This window comes from Macrotis lagotis, chromosome 4 (genome assembly GCF_037893015.1).
Source record: "Macrotis lagotis isolate mMagLag1 chromosome 4, bilby.v1.9.chrom.fasta, whole genome shotgun sequence".
In the NCBI taxonomy this organism is placed as follows: domain Eukaryota; kingdom Metazoa; phylum Chordata; class Mammalia; order Peramelemorphia; family Peramelidae; genus Macrotis; species Macrotis lagotis.
Window position 1 is genome coordinate 257,541,167 of NC_133661.1, and position 16,713 is coordinate 257,557,879.

General features: G+C 39.5%; 1 protein-coding gene across 13 annotated transcripts in view; it reads left to right on the forward strand.

Moving 5' to 3' along the window:
- The first annotated feature begins 1,405 nt into the window (after positions 1–1,405).
- Positions 1,406–16,713, forward strand: part of KTN1 (kinectin 1) — a 524,036-nt gene continuing 508,728 nt past the window's right edge. For 12 of the 13 annotated variants that reach the window (XR_012478212.1, XM_074235873.1, XM_074235877.1 and 9 more), the window contains exon 1: positions 1,453–1,533. The gene's annotated coding sequence lies outside the window, so the exon portion shown is untranslated. Of the gene's footprint in view, positions 1,534–16,713 lie in introns of all 13 variants that reach the window. The other variant, XM_074235885.1, reaches the window with a different exon arrangement.

Consider the following 16,713-nt stretch of genomic DNA (forward strand, 5'->3'; position numbering starts at 1 on the left):
GAAATAATGCAGCTCAAAATAAAAGGGAAGCTTGAAATTGGGGAAAGTCTGAAATTTTTTCAAAATGTTTTTCAGACAAAGGTCTCATTTATAAGATTGTGTGTGTGTGTGTGTGTATAGAACCGAATCAAATTTATTTAACAACCTTTCCTTTGTTGATAAATGTCTAAGGAGTTTTCAGAAATATCTAAGCTATCAAGTCATGTGAAAAATATTTCAACTCATGCCTTGCAAAAATCCTCTGATCCTGTGGGCCAGACCACCTACAGCCAGCCAGGCAAGGGGGCTTTGAAGACATCAAGGAATGTCCCCTCACACAGAGGCGAAAGCGGAAGAGAACATCCAATGAAGAAACATTTATTAAGTAATAATTGGAGACATGCAAATTAGAACAACTCTGGGCTACCACTTCAAACCGCTAAGAGAGACCAGCAAAGGAAGTGAAAAATGCTAAATTGGGGATTTGAGAAAACATCCCACTGTTGGTGGAACTGTGAACTGGTCCAGACATTCTGAAAAGTAAACAACAGAAACAAACCACCAATTCTTATTGTAGTTATTGTTTTATTTTGATTGCAAGGCAATGGGGTTAAGTGGCTTGCCCAAGGCCACATTTGAACCCAGGTCCTCCTGCCTCCAGGGCCGGTGCGCCACCCGCCGCCCCTAGTCTGACTCGTCTGGTTTCCTCAGCTACAGTGGCGTGTTTCAGGGGCCCCGGCTCCCCGGCTCCCCGGCTCCCCGGCTCCCCGGCTCCCCGGCTCCCCGGCTCCCCGGCTCCCCGGCTCCCCGGGCCCGCTCCGCCGCCTGTGCGGGGTACAGATGCACTAGTGCCTGCCGGCTCGTGTGCCCGTCCTCCGGCCCACGGCGCGCACTGCCCCGGGGGGCGGACTCTGGCCCCCGCGGCCTCTCCCGCCAGGAGCGCCGGGCCGCGCGCGGGCACCGGCGGCTCCCACGTCTCCGGGCGGCCCCCGAGGCCCGGCGCGCAGGCTGGGGGCGGCCTGGCCGCGGCCCCGGGGGCGTTCACCAGGCGCGATCCGCGGCCTGCGCGCCTGGACGAGCCGGACTCGGCCGACGCCGGGTGAGCCCCGAGTCCGGGCGCTGCTCGGCGCCGCCGGGGGCCGGGCCGGGCGGGACCCCCGCTCCTGTCCGCCGCGGGGGCCGTCCCAGCGGGCGCCGCGAGGCTGCGTCTTTAAGGGGCGGGTCTCCGGGTACTCGCGGTCCCGACGCGGCGGACGTGCCGCGGCCCCGCGCCCCGCCCCCGGCCGCCCGCGCCCCGCCCCCGGCCGCCCGCGCCCCGCCCCCGGCCGCCCGCGCCCCGCCCCCGGCCGCCCGCGCCCCGCCCCCGGCCGCCCGCGCCCCGCCCCCGGCCGCCCGCGCCCCGCCCCCGCCCCCGGCTCCTCCGCTTCCTGCCGGGCGGCCACACTCGCACCTGAGTGACGGCGGCGCCGCGCCCGGGCTTCCCCCTCCGCTCGCCAGCTCCGGCGCCGGCCTCCGCCCCTTCCCCTTTCCCCGGTCCCGCGTCGGCCGCGCACGGTGAGGAAGGGAGGCCGGGCAGGAGGAGGAGGAGGAGGAGGAGGGCCGGGGCCCCGAGCCCTGGGCCCCGGGGGGAGGGAGCGAGCGAGGCCGGCCGCGGCCAGCTCCTGCGGGCCGGGCCGGGGCCGGGGCTGGGCGCGGTCCGGCCGGGCCTCCCTGCCTGGGCGGCGGCGCTAGGCCTCGGGCTGCCCGCTCCTCCCTGCGCGGGCACAGGCCCGGGGGATGCGGCCCCGGCCCGAGCGGGGGACGGGACGCGGCCGGGCGGGCCGGGAGGGGGCCGGGCGCCTCGAAGGCCACCGCGCCGGCCCGCGGGGCCGCCCGGCCGGGCTGGCGGGACGGCCGGGCCGGGCCCTATTTTTAGCCGGGCCCGAGGCCTCTTGCAGGGAAGGGGGATTATCGCCCGCGGCGGCCGGGAGCCGGCCCTCCTCCCCCGCTGGCCGGCCACGCCGCCGCGCTCGCGCCGCTTGCGCCCTCCGGAGCTTCCCGGAGAAGGGCAGGTCCCTTGCCAAGGGCGCCCCGCGCCCCCTTTTCCTCCTTCCTCTCCGCCTCCCCGAGGCCCGGAGACTGAGCATAGGCGACCCCTTATAACAAGTGCAGTCAGGGCCGGGGGCCTCGAGGCGGCAGACACGGAGCCTCCCGGAGTTTCCTCCCCTCGCTTTCCGCGGGCGGATTTCTTGAAATCTCAGTGGAAAAGCGGTACCGACTGAGAAAAGCCTACAGTAAAAATGCCTTATACTTAACAATAGGGTAAATCGATCATAAACACACGTTGTATTTACTCATAGGATGGCACCGCAACTCCAATCTCTTGTAAAGAAGCATATAATTGCAAGGGGAAAAGTGGGATAAGGAAAAAAGGTGCAAGAGAAATTTTACTTTGTTTTGCTAAAGTCAAGGCTGTTTCAAGTGTATCTTGTCATGATTTCTAATGGGGAAAAAGGGAAACTAGGTTTCTAATACTATTCGGGTGGACCAGAACTGCTAAAGAATCCTAGAGTTGAGTGGAGGAAGCTTAAGTTGTAGTTGAGGTTCACTTTTAGAACTTGTTAACGTAAGGATATGCAGTGTGCAAAGTTTCAAGAAGTCGAGAAATTGACCAGCTGTCTAAATAGATCTTTCTTTCCGGGTTCAAGGCTAAGGTTCCAAACCTCCACCATCGCTTAGACCACTTTGAATAGCTTGATTTACTTCCACTGGTAAAGCTGATGACAGTTTCCTTGTTTGATGTCTAAGTCAAAGCTTGACCTTGGTAGAACTAGAACTTCCCATTGAGGGATGTATCCGGCCCTCTCTCCTCACCTCCTACGAGATGTTTCTTTGCCAGCTGACCAGAAGTCAAGTTACTCACATGGATGTAACATCTGACATAGATTTCTCTTTATATCTATGAAATATAAAAAATGAGTACCTTCTCCTGCAAGGTTATAGGGAGGATATAAGGAAAGTACTTGGGGGTGGGGGACACTTTTCTTTAAAAGTGGTATATATAATGCATTTAAAAAGAATATATAATGATATACTTCTAAGAGTTGAAATTAGTTAATTTTTCATTATTCTACTTTGAAATCAGAATCTCCAACCATAATGATAACTGCTGATTGTAATATCTATTTATTTATTTTTAAGGTTTTTGCAAGGCAAATGGGGTTAAGTGGCTTGCCCAAGGCCACACAGCTAGGTAATTATTAAGTGTCTGAGGTGGGATTTGAATTCAGGTCCTCCTGACTATAGGGCTGGTGCTCTATCCACTGTACCGCCTAGCCGCCCCAGTTATAATATTTATTGAAAAATTCTACTTGGAAAAAGATCATTGTCATTTTAGTTTCCCATGTAGTTTAGTTTACTTGTGATCTTTGAGCTGTTTACTCATGTTAAAATGGACAGTTAAATTGGTAGCAGGAATAAGGGCTTGACTTATTTAGGTTATTCGATTTAAACAAAATCACTATGCCAAAAGTCCTGTTAGCATGCACTGAACAAAGCAGAGATTTAAAAAAAATTAAAAACAATCCCATGTCATTTCCTTATACAAAGAAATTGAATCACTTATGCTATTAGAGGGGAATGTTGGTAGCACAGTTGAGAATTAGTTGAATTGAATTAAACTAATATAAGAATGTACATTTATCATACTTCAGCAGCTTTCTAGATCTTAAAGAGCAAGTTAGAAAGATTTGGGACATAAGGGAGGGTATATTCATTCCCCTTTGACAACAGGATTTGTACTTATACTCTCGTCAAATTGCATTTCCAGCTAGTAGAGGGTGAAATCTCATTTCAGATGGGAGTGATCACTCCATCCCTGATAAAAGATATGGAGCTTTGAGTAGCTCCATTGCAGATGAAAAGGCCAGGAAAGACATTCTTATTGGCATAAATTAGATAATTTGCCTTTCCACTAGCCTCTCCTTTCATTTTATACATGAGGAAACTGAGGGCCAGCAAAATTAAATGATTTGCCCATGACCACACAGCCAGTAGGCATTGGAGGTAAGGTTTGAATCAGGTCCTCTGACTTAAGAGCTTTTTTAGGAACCAATTTGGTGGCATTGGAGCCCTGAGTCAGGAAGGGCTGAGTTCAAATTTGGCCTCAGACACTCATTATCTTTGTAACCTTGGGCAAGCCACTTAACTTTTGTTTGCTTTAGTTTTCTCTACTGTGATGTTTTGTCCTTCATTCTTAAAGAAGAACATGATGCCGTGGCATGCACATGGATTGGATTTGAGTAAGGGGGTGCTGGGCTAAGTCATCAGCCACACTTTCTCCTCTGGAGACATCTGGGTCCAGTGGCCAGATATGAATCAGGAAACTTGGAAATGGCCCTGGAGGAGAGGCAGTTAGGGTTTAATGACCTGCCCAAGGTCACACAGTATGTGTCAAATATCTCCTATAAAATGGGGATAATAACACCTACTTTACACGGTTGTTGAGAATCAAATGTGATAAATTTATAAAAAATGCTTAGCATAGTACTTGACACATAGCTATTATATACATTCTTAGTCCCATCCTTTTTTTTTTGCTGAATGCTAGTGAAAGTTTTTATTTTACTTGATCAATATCATGTAAATAGTTAGGTTTAGCCAAATTCTACTTTATCTATAAAATTAATTTCTTTTGGTCATGTTTCTTATCTTGGCTCTGGTTTTCTGGATAATATTTTAAGTGTTATGCTGGAATTTTTATGTTAAAAGCCATTGCTGATAATATTACTCTAGTATAATTGATGGACAGTTATAAGCTTTGAACTGGATTTCTATGATGTTACTATAGGATAAGAGCCAGTGACTAAACAACAAAATATCTTATTACCATTGTTTTCATTATGGGGGAGGGAGGTAAAAATATTCATTATTGGGGTCATGAGCTAGAAGACATTTTAGCAATCATTTAGTCCTTGCCTCCTATATATTAAAGAAAGGATTGCTACCTTTTCTGTTTTTCTTTCACTGTCATGTCAAGGATATCTCCTTGTCCAACAAGCCATCTCCTATAAAATGAGTAATACTAATTAATATAGCAATTAGTTTTGAAAATATATATATAATACCCAATATCCCTAGTTCTCTATCCCTGTAAAGAAGGTTAAAAGGTGGTTTATTTTCTCATCTTTTTGGGGGGAGCTAAGCTTCCAATTTTACAGATGAGGAAATCTCTCCCCGAGATAGTAAATGACTTCTTCCACCTTACACAGGTGATAGAACTGTCCCTCAATGTTTATGGGGGTTAGGGGTGCAGGACCTCTATGAATTGTGAAAAACCATGAATAACTCTAGGCCCCATCCCAAATGTTTTATTTTTTAATGATTCTGATCATATTTTTAATGCACAAAACAAGTTAAAAAAAGCTTCTTGAGATAGTCTTTGAAGCTTCAGTAATTCCTTGGAGAATTAAAAGATTGGAGAACCAGACTGCAAGAGTTCCTAACTCAGATTTAAGGCTTCAGTTTAAGAACTTACCAGGTTGTCAAAGAAAAAACAGTTAATAAAGAGAGATGACAAAGAGACTGTAGTCAGCTATAGGAGATTCCAATTTATACTTGCAGCTGTCACCATTTTATAACTTGCAAAAATATTCCTTACTGAATTCTTCCTTATACCTTCTACCTCAAACTCAACTCTTCTTTTGTTGTTGTTCATTAACATTTTATTTGTTTTCCAGTTACATACAATAGCAGTATCTACCTATCATTTTTTGTAAGGTTTTGAATTTTACAATTTCCCCTCCCTGTCTGATAGTCTTTACATTGTTTCCATGCTATATACATTGATGTAAATTGAATGTGTCAAACTCAACTCTTGAAGCCTCTTCTGACAACAAATACTATTAAAATCGAAATGTGTAATATGCTTTTAAGATATTAAGAATACAGATGTTAAATTAATTATGCTGCTTTAGGGGGAGAGTCACCATGGAGAGCTAACTTAAAAGAAGACCTGGGTTCAAGCCCCTCTCCTGTACATGTTAAACTCTCAGATAATTGTCTAGCATGTAAGTTGTCAAGCAATGGTAGATATTTATTGGTAGAGGGAAATTCCTAACTGGGAGTTTTTTATCATAGTGAAATTTCAGATCAGAGTTATAGTAGCTGCCAAAACAACAACAATGAAAACATACCTATAAGTCAACATTTCAATTACATAGATTGGGACATAGAAGCTTGATAAAATACCTAATTTATTGTGGCAATTTAGTTTTTACTATGATCTATTGCCATATGGGAATGTAGAAGTAGTTTGGTATATAAAACTGGATAGCATGAAATAATTTTGGGATAAAAAGGAATTTTTAAAATTAAACTTATTTTACATAGAAGAATTTGTTTTTAGTCCATGAATTCGCTTACTTGGAGACTATTTAATGTAATATTTAATTGAACTTGTACCTCCTCGGTGAGTTAAATTAGGGATATAACATGAACTTTTAGATTTTTTTTTTCAAGGCAATGGGGTTAAGTGGCTTGCCCAAGGCCACACGGCTAGGTAATTATTAAGTGTCTGAGGCCAGATTTGAACTCAGGTACTCCTGATTCCAGGGCAGGTGCTTTATCTGCTGCACCACCTAGCCTCCCCAACATGAACTTTTAAAAAAAAGTTTAATTTATTTATTTTGCAAGGCAATGGGGTTGTGACTTGCCCAAGGTCATACAGCTAGGTAATTGTTAAGTGTCTGAGTTTAGATTTCAACTCAGGTACTCCAGACTCCAGGGCTGATGCTCTATCTGCTGGACCACCTAGTGTCTCTGTAATTTGAACTTTTAAAACTTTTTTTTTAAAAGATGGTGTTTATGGACAACTATTCAAGTACTGTATTTCATCATGTTCTCCTAAGTAACTGGCCTAATATAGTAACATTCCATGTCTTGTTTTACCTATAATACTTTACTAGATTGATGATTTCTCTGATGTGGGCATTCCCTACATCAGTGCACATTGTAATTCTGTTAAGTTTTTATCCAGCTCAGTTCATGTCTATGTTCTGCTACAAAATTTCTTAACAGAATGTTAATGTTCTGGTAGTACACTTCTAGGTTTTTTTTTTTTTTGTTTTATGACTGTAATTCAATATTTGGATCATTTTGTTATTCTTTACTCTAGTTGCAAGACTTGCTCACTTCTTGAAAATCTTTATCCTACTTAGGGATAATGGAAATGTACTGCAGCCTACTTCTTTCCACTATATGCTTCTTCAGTTAATTTTTTTTTGGTAGATAGTGGCATGCAAAGAATCACAACTATACAATATTTTTTAAAAGTTAGATTTCTGTTCTTTTAGAACCACTGCTAAGCTTACCAAATACAGTGCAGCAGTCTTTCCTTGGTTTTCTTAATTTTTTGCAGTTAATTGCTGATCTCATTCAATTGAAATTCCTCTTTCCAACATTATCAAGTTCTTAATTGACAAATTGAATGACTATTTCTTAGTCTTTATCCTTCTAGAACTCTTGGAAATTTTGGCACTATCAGTCACACTTTTCTCCTTGGTATTCTCTCCTCTCTAGTATTCTTGACTTTTGTTCTCTCTCATTTCTCCTATCTGTCTGCTCACTTACTGGATTTTCATCTGAGTCATGCTCATCTCCCATGGATGTTTCCCAACATTCTGTCCTGGACTCTCTTTTCCCTATATGTGATTTCACTTGATGATTTCATCATCTCCCACAGATTTGATTTGCTACTCTATGCTGTTTAGTCTCAGATCTACTTTTCCATATACTTCTTTCTCCTGACTTTTCAGTCTTCATTCTCTAGCAGGAGCTTATTAAATGTTTATGGACTTACTTTCTCATCTTGATGAAATCTTAATAGTATTTGTATTTTGAGAATGCGCTTGAAAATATGAGAAAGGAAGAGGCAGGGGTTCATAATCTTTTTTAGTAGTTCATTTCTTTGCCAGTCACACAACTAAATGAATTCTAGATTCCCCCAGTGCTTAGATTTAACTTTAAAATCTTAAAACAAGTAGAACTGGAAGAAAACTTAGGAAGTGATCTAATGTACCCCTTTTATTTATATATGCATAATATGAGAGCTAAGTGAGACTAAGCTATGGATATAAGATTACATTTTCTTCTCCAGAGTCATCTGGGTCCAGAGGCCAGATATGAATCAGGGTGACTGGAGATGGCCCTGGATGTGAGGCAATCAGAGTTAAGTGACTTGCCCAAGATCACATAGCTATTAAATATCAAGTGTCTGAGATGGTATTTGAACTGCCATCTATCCTTCTTATTCCAAGACCAGTGCCCTATCCGTTACATTACCTACCTGCCTTCCCCTTTAAGTAAATTTATTTTTTAGGTGTTTTTTTTTTTTTTTTTTTGGCAAGGCATTGGGGTTAAGTGGCTTCCCCCATGGCCACACAACTAGGTAATTATTAAGTGTCTGAGGCTGGATTTTGAACTCAGGTACTTCTGATTCCAGGGCAGGTGCTCTATGCACTGGACCACCTAGCTGCATATCCCCCGCCCCAGTAACTTTTAAGGAAAAAACTAGATTGGCTTTCAAGGGAGATATTGCTCTGTAATTCTTGGGAATGCTCATCATTAAAGGTTATATGATATAGAGTGGATTATTCAGCACAGGAAATTGAGAAAAAACAAACAAAAAAGTGGAGAAGAGAACCTGAAAACAGTGGAAACTGTCCAGGAAGAAAGGTGGTTAACAATGTCAATTGCAACAGAGAAGTTGGATGAATAAGGGCTGAGAAATTACCATCAGATTTGACCATTAAAGGGTGATTGGTAATTTTATTTTATTTTATTTATTTATTTTTAGATTTTTGCAAGGCAAATGGGGTTAAGTGGCTTGCCCAAGGCCACACAGCTAGGTAATTATTAAGTGTCTGAGACCAGATTTGAACCCAGGTACTCCTGACTCCAAGGCCGGTGCTTTATCCACTATGCCACCTAGCCGCCCTTTGATTGGTAATTTTAGAGAAAGAATTTGTTGAGCACTTGTTTTGGAAACCAGATTGAAAAGGGTTGAGTTAGTGAGAGATAAAGCATTGGAAGCAGAGAGTGATAGGAAATTTTTTTTTTGTGGGGCAAGGGAGCTAAGTGACTTGTCCAAGGTCATACAGCTAGTAAGAGTCAAATGTCTGAGACAAAATTTAAACTCAGGTCCTACTGTCTTCAGGGCTGGTGCTCTATCTACTGTGCCACCTAATTGCTCCCAGTAGGAACTTTTTTTCTAGGAATTTAGCAAAGAATGGTTGATTAGACCTATGATAGTTTAAGGAGAGGGTAGGTTCAAATGAAAGATTTTATTTTTTAAAGAGAAACAATTGCTATGTTTAAAAGTAGTAAGGAAAAATCCAGTAATAAGAGGAAATTAAAGATTAGAGAGAGCAATATTCCTGAGGTAATAGTATGCTGGAAAAGACTCAAGGACCCTTGTACAGTGTCCCATTAGACAGTGTTATTTGTGGTCTGTTAGAAAAAATCCAAAACATTTGACTTGGCAGAGCAAAATGTGGTCTCTTAGGAGGAGTCTCCTATGTATATGTTAAAATAATAAAGGTTTTTTGGATAAATGCAAAGTTGCTCTTCAGTAAAACCTTCCTCCCTTTATTAAAATTAAGCAGTTAATGAAATTCATGAAGTATTTGCACATGTCTTTGATAATCAAGGGATACAGAAAGAAGAGGGATTTTCCATAGATAAGTTCAGCTATTTATTTCTGTTTACACAATATAACTTCTTGAGAGAAGGGATTATCTTTGCTTTTCTTCTTTGAATCTCCAGTATTTAGCACAGTTCTTGGTGAGAACCAAGCTCATTGTTAATTATGTATTGTGTTGAACATATCTACCGCTATAATTTTTCAATGAGATCCATGATCACTCAAGAGCATGATCTAATAACCAAAACAGGAAAAAACCAAAATGGATATTTTTATAAGGTTTAAAAATAATTTTATATTGGAATAAGTAAACTGCCTCAAATTTATTGTGCATAGATAAGGTTGCTCTTCTAGCAGACTGCTAATTTCCAGAGTGACCTGGCATTTATTGATACTGGTATTTTCAAAAATGAAGAAAGCTTGATGATTTTTGCCCTACTTAACAAGAGTAAAAATCGTTTGCCAGATGGAAAATGTTTTCACTCATCTGAGTTTCTGTAAAAGTATTTAATACAAAGCAGTTCTATGGAGCAGTTAGGTTAGTTAAACTTTAGTGTTGTCTTATTGGTTCTTGGTATTTCCATGTGATAGAACTTTTGAATTATGGTTTGAGCAGCTGTTGTGGCTTTAAAAATTTATTTAAAGCACCTCACTACTCTCCTCAGTTTATTAACACTCAGGGTGCTATTTTCATAAGTGCCTTCCTTCAGTGTTAGTTACAGACAGTTATGTGATATGAATTGTGATCAGTTAAACCAAATAGCCCTACTGGCTACTAATCTGTCCTGAGTGACCAAGCATTTTTTTCAATCAAATATAGATATCCTCTGATTCTTTTATCTTCTACCTCTCATTCATAATTCTTTAACAGGATTTTATTTTTCATGGAGTTAGTAAAAAAATAAAGAAACCTGATATTATTTGAAAACTTGATGATAGAGAATTTTGCAATCGTTTTAGCTTTTCAGGGATTGTGTTACAGTATTCTTTCTGTTTCTCATCTGTTACCGTTACTTATTATATTTCCTTGGGATGACTATTCTCAATATAGCAAAAACTTACTGTTGCTAGACATCACCTATGCTAGGGGTTAGCAAGCTCTTTTTTTGTAATCAGGCAGGCTAAGAGGCATAATTGAGGTTGTTATGTAGATATTCATAACAGAGAAAACAAATTTCCACAAATTTTTATTGATAAAATTGAAAGTCTAATAACCAAGAGCATATATTTTTTTGGTATTAAAGCTCTATCTATTAGGGAAAATAGAATTCTTTTTTTTTTGGAGCGAGGGGATAGCATTTTGCTTAATTGGGTTTCAAAATTAATGTTCCTAAATATAAAAATTAGTTGTAAATATTCATTTGATAATGCTGATCTTTAATGAGATCTGATTTCATCTTTGTAAATGTCTTTTCACATGGATAGGAATTGCAAATACTGATAGCATTCTAGGAGCATATGATTTTGAATTTGGCATTTATAGAATTCTGCTATATTCTCTTGATACCTGCCTCTCAACATGTATTTCATTAATTTGCAAATTGGCAACTTCCAATTGAATGTTAGATGGAAGCTCCACAATTGTACAATTAAATGAATTTTTAAATATGGAAATTTCTTTTGTATTTGAAATGGATTCCAAAAAAATGATGATGGAACTGTGGTTTGAGCTTTGAACATATATCCACTGCAAATTTGTGTGGAAACGGAGATCTTGTTTTGGCTTTTGACAACATGGGAAGTATAAAGCACCTGGTGTTATTACTTGTGATCTGAATGTTGTCATTGAATTAATTTTGCTACAGTCTTAAGTTTTACATGTGAGCATTGTTTTGCCAAGTAGGTCAGATTCATTAGAAAACATGAAGTCTGCAGTAAAAACTATTTTCCAGATCTATCTGGTGTTTGGTAATAGTGAATAAAAATACTTCACAAAAAAAAAAAAACCTTTCAAATTTAGCCCTGAGATAAAAATTTTTTGATGATATGCCTTTTTTTTCTCTCTTGTTTAGACGTGATGGATATATACACTGATAATTTAAAGAAATGCCTTGATATGGCTATGGTACTCTGTCTGCACTGTGGAGTTACAACCGCTTCCATATTAGGCAATAGGTTTCTATGGCAACTACTTAACTCAAAAAGCAACCATAGACGACAACACACACACACACACACACACACACACACACACACACACACACAGAGTAGTTATATTCTAATAAAATTTTCTAGATATTTAAATCTGAATTTTATAAACTTTCATATGTCATGAAATATCCTTTTACTTTTCCTCCCAAATCTTTAAAAATACAAAAACCATTCTTGGCTTGCAGAATGTAAAAACAAAGTAGCAACTAAATGACTTTTGATCTAGACTTTGCTTGACTACCTCCAATAAAAGGTAATGTTTCAGGCAATCTATTTCATTTTTGGATAGTTCTGCTTATTAGGAAGTTCATCTTTATATTGAACTTACATATTTTATCTTTTTGCATTTGTAGTTTCTATCCAGTTGTTCCTAATTTTGTCCCTCTGGGACCAAGCAGAATAAGTCTAATCTCTTTTCCATCTTTCTTCAATCTTACCTTTTCCAGGCTAAATAAACATCACCATTTCCTCTAACAGATCATAGTATGGTATGATATTAGGTCCTTTTATCGTCCTTGTCATTCCCTACCCTATTAATGCCTTTGCTACAGTGATGTACCCAGAACTGGCTATAATATTACAAATATAGTCTAACCAGCTTAGAATATATTGAGATTCTAAACGTCCCTACTCCCATATGATATATTTGTTCAGTTTAACCTAAGATTGTATTAGCTTTTTTTTTTGACTGCTGGTTAAGCCATATTGAGCATCCCTTGAATTCCTGAGATTTTATAAAAATCTTTACCTACTGTACCTTCCCTATTTAATAAGAAAGTTTTTTTTTTAACTCAACCACAAGATTTTTTTTTAAAAAACTTCGCACCTGTTATTTTGTAGATATATGTAACTGCCTCTGAAGATACCATGATCAATAATTGTTCTGAAACTTATAATCTTAGAGCTACTTGGGCCACTGAGAAGTTAAGTTACTCTCAATGGTCTAGGAATAAAATTAACTTACATGCGATGTGATAAAGATTCCTTTATTATTTTGTTTCACAGTTTGCTTTTAGTTCTGATGAATATAGGTTAGATGTGTAATTATTTCAAATTTCATTTGCTTTTGGAACAAATTCAAGTTTAACATAGACCGTATGAGATTTCCTACAAAGGAGATTAGTTGTTTTCCTTCTCTCCCTTTCTGCCAAATATATCCTTATTTAATTTTTTTTTTTGGCTTTTTGCAAAGCAGTGGGGTTAAGTGACTTGCCTGAAGTCACACAGCTAGGTAATTATTAAGGTCCTGAGGTCGAATTTGAACTCAGGTCCTCTTAACTCCAGGGTTTGTACTCTCTCCACTGCACCAACTAATTGCCTCTGTCTTTATTAATAAATGTGACATAGAACTGAAGTAGGGGAAGTGTGGAGTAAGGAATTTAGGTCTCAAAGAATACGACCATTTTATAACATCCTCAACAAATGGCAAACCATCATTTACTTGAGATTAGTTAGGACTCAAGGGCCTGAAGGCATATTGAATGCCCTTTAGTTCAATTTCCTCCATTATACAGACGAGGAAACAGACCAGAGAAATTAAATGACTTGTTTAAAGTCACACTGATACTTGAGTGACAGTTGGGATTTACATTCAGATCTAAAGAGTCCAAATTAAATGTTCTTTTATCTTCATCTGAAGATGCTTCCTCATTCATTTTTAAAATTTATTTATTTATTTTATTTAAGGCAATGGGGTTGAGTGACTTGCCCAAGGTAACACAGCTAGGTAATTATTAAAGTGTCTGAAATCGGATTTGAATTCAGGTGCTCCTGACTCCAGGATCTGGTGCTTTATCCACTTCGCCACCTATCTGCCCCCTCCTCATTTATTTTGAATGGTTTTAATAGGAAGTTTTTCCTTATTTAACTGAATCATATCTATCTTGACATTCTTGGTATAATTGAAATAAGAAAGAAGGAAGTTGTAGTTAGATAGAAGAATGAATCACAGATATCATTTGGAGAGGAAAGGAAGTGAGTTGGTAGAGTGAATTTTATCACCCCAAAGCCACAAGAAATATTATTTTATTTGGCATTTGCTTATAATGAAGAGCAGTACTAATAATTATTTGCAAAAAGACCTTCATGCTGGTATTTGTAGCTTATGCATCAGCATCTATTGCTATGGATGAAGTGGTAGAAAAATTTTATGAAGAATGTGAAAAGACCCTCCCCAAAACCTGGTGATTTAAAAGCAAAGATGGGGAAAAGGTGAGGATGGGGAAAAATATATGGTAAAGTATGGTTTGAAAGAAAGAAATGAGAAGAACCAAAACTTTGAAGATTTTATAGAAACTTTGTAAATTTTGTTGTCTTTTTAAAAAGAATAGATAGACTTCAGATATGGCAATCATTAATAACATCACAGAGAAAAAAATTGTAGCATTTTAACAAACAGAAACAGACTTCATGGATGAGAATTATTCCTAGCTATCTTTGTACAGTTAGACCACTAATTTTTTCAGAGCTAAATGAGAATTTGTATAAAAAAAGTAACGAGAAAGATATTATGTACAATTAAGATTAAAGGGGAAAGCAGTAAGCATTTCTATAGTGCCTACTACATTCTAGGCACTGCGCTAAGATCATTATCATTAGTATCTCATTTGTGCCTTATAACAGCCCTGTGAAGTAAATGCTGTTATTTCTTCCATTTTACAATTGAAGAAACTGAGGCAAATATGTGACTTTCCCAAGGTCGTGAGTAGTAATTAAGTTTCAGAAGCAGGATTTGAGCTTGAAGTCTTTCTGACTTCAGACTCAGCACTCTGTGCCACCTGGCTGCTATTTAATCCTAAATTATTTAAATAAATTATTAAATATCATAAATGGGAAATGGCAATATAAATTAATTTCCACAAAAGAACCCAGAAAATAAGAATTGGTTGCTATAGGCAAAACTAAATTAGAATATAAACTTGTTTCTAATAGTTTAGGAAGAAGAATGTATGATCATGTGTAGTATAATTTCCTAAAGAAGAGGGAAGCAAGTAATAGAGGGTAAAATCATAAAGAAATTTAGGCAAGATATACAATTTGATAAAGTATTCTCAAGGGCATTTAAGATTAAAGAGAAAGAAGGCTACTAATAGAAGTGGAAAATATTGGCAAAATTGATAAACAATAATCTTCATCAAGAATTATGAAGTATCCATACTTGAATTCTAATATATTCCTTGAGATATAGAAGGTTTTTAGAAATGGTACTAAAAAGTAGGAAAAGCTGCTGATTTGGATCAAGGATATATATAAAGGGCGTGAAAAAAACTTGTATCTTATAAATATCTTTAAAAAGGCACCCTAAACCATATTGTGTCTTGTCTTCATGTCTGTTTCTCTATTGATATGAATTTTTTTTTTGCAAGGCAGTGGGGTTAAGTGGCTTGCCCAAGGCCACACAGCTAGGTAATTATTAAGTGTCTGAGGTCGGCTTTGAACTCAAGTACTCCTGATTCCAGGGCCAGTGCTCTATCCACTTGCACCACCTAGCCGCCCCGATATGAAATTTTTATGAGAGTGTAAAGTGTTCTTGATGAGTACCTTAGTGGGAAACAGATGTGTTTTCTTGGAAAACTTTTATTGTGGGTGAAGCAGGGCAGCTGGACAGTTTAGATAATTCCAGTCTTGTTGGCAATGTCTAAAGCATCAGTCTGGAGCAAACTGGATGTAGACCTTCTCTCCATCAGGCCGGATCAGTGTGTTGACCTTCGTCAACAGAGTCATACAGCTTCTTTACCTCCTGCTGGACTTGGTATTTGCTGCCTTGACATCCCCAATGAAGACTAGGGTGTTATTACCCTCAATTTTTTTTTAATAGCAGACTCAGTGTTCAAGGGGAACTTCATGATGGCATAGTGATCAAGCTTATTTCTCCGAGGGGCACTTTTCGAGTGTATTTGGTCTGCCTTCGAAGTCTTAGTGTCTTGGGTCTCTGGAAGGTGGGGGAGTTTCAGATCTTCTTTTTGTGGCTATGGACACCCTTCAACATGACCTTCTTGGCTTTTGAGGCCTTGGACTTGGCTTCTGTCTTGGGGGGAGGGACAGCCACTTCCTTCTTTGCCTGCAGCTCCATTTTGGGGGAAAGGCTCTAGGTTTTCTTTTAAAGTAAATTAAATTAAATCAACAAAAGTATTTCAGTATATATCTAACATAGAACAGAAAAAGAATTTGTATTTAAAACTCCACAAAATGGAGTATTTTGCACCACTCCTAGAAAAAAAAACAAAAAAATTTTACACGTTATTTTAAAAACTGTTAAAATAGGTTTTCTAAAGCATTATTCAATAATGAACTTATCTTTACTATCTCACAATTAACTGAAAGATGTAGCCAATATAAGATCTCATTGTGTTTATTTGTTGATTATTTTAAATTTTATTTAAGGCAATAGAGTTAAGTGGCTTGCCCAGGGTCATACAGCTAGGCAATTCTTCAGTGTCTGAGACCGGTTTTGAACTCAGGTTCTCCTGACTCCAGGGCCGGTGTTCTTTCTACTGTGCCACCTAGCTGTCCTTATTTGTTGATTATTATAAAAAAATTTTTGACAGAATAAAACACTGCATTTTAGACTCCTTTGCAGCAAGGTATTTACTATCAGTATATCATGATAGTTCAGGATTCCTTTAAAGATATAATAGAATAAATAAACTGTTACTTAAACATGATAGCAAGCCTCAGGTGAGGCGTGAAACTCTGAGATATCTGATGGCAGGGATTAATGTACCATCCAGTATGATTCCTAGAACTGTAATGTGGATTTTCCTGATCCTTCTGCTTATGTATTGCATTGTGTTGTTTTCATCAAGCCCCCAAGGCATTGCAGAGCCTTCTTGGCCTGGCCACCCACAAAGGACAAATGAAAGCAGAATATCTCTTGCTCAGATTTTTAGCAGTTATATGAATGA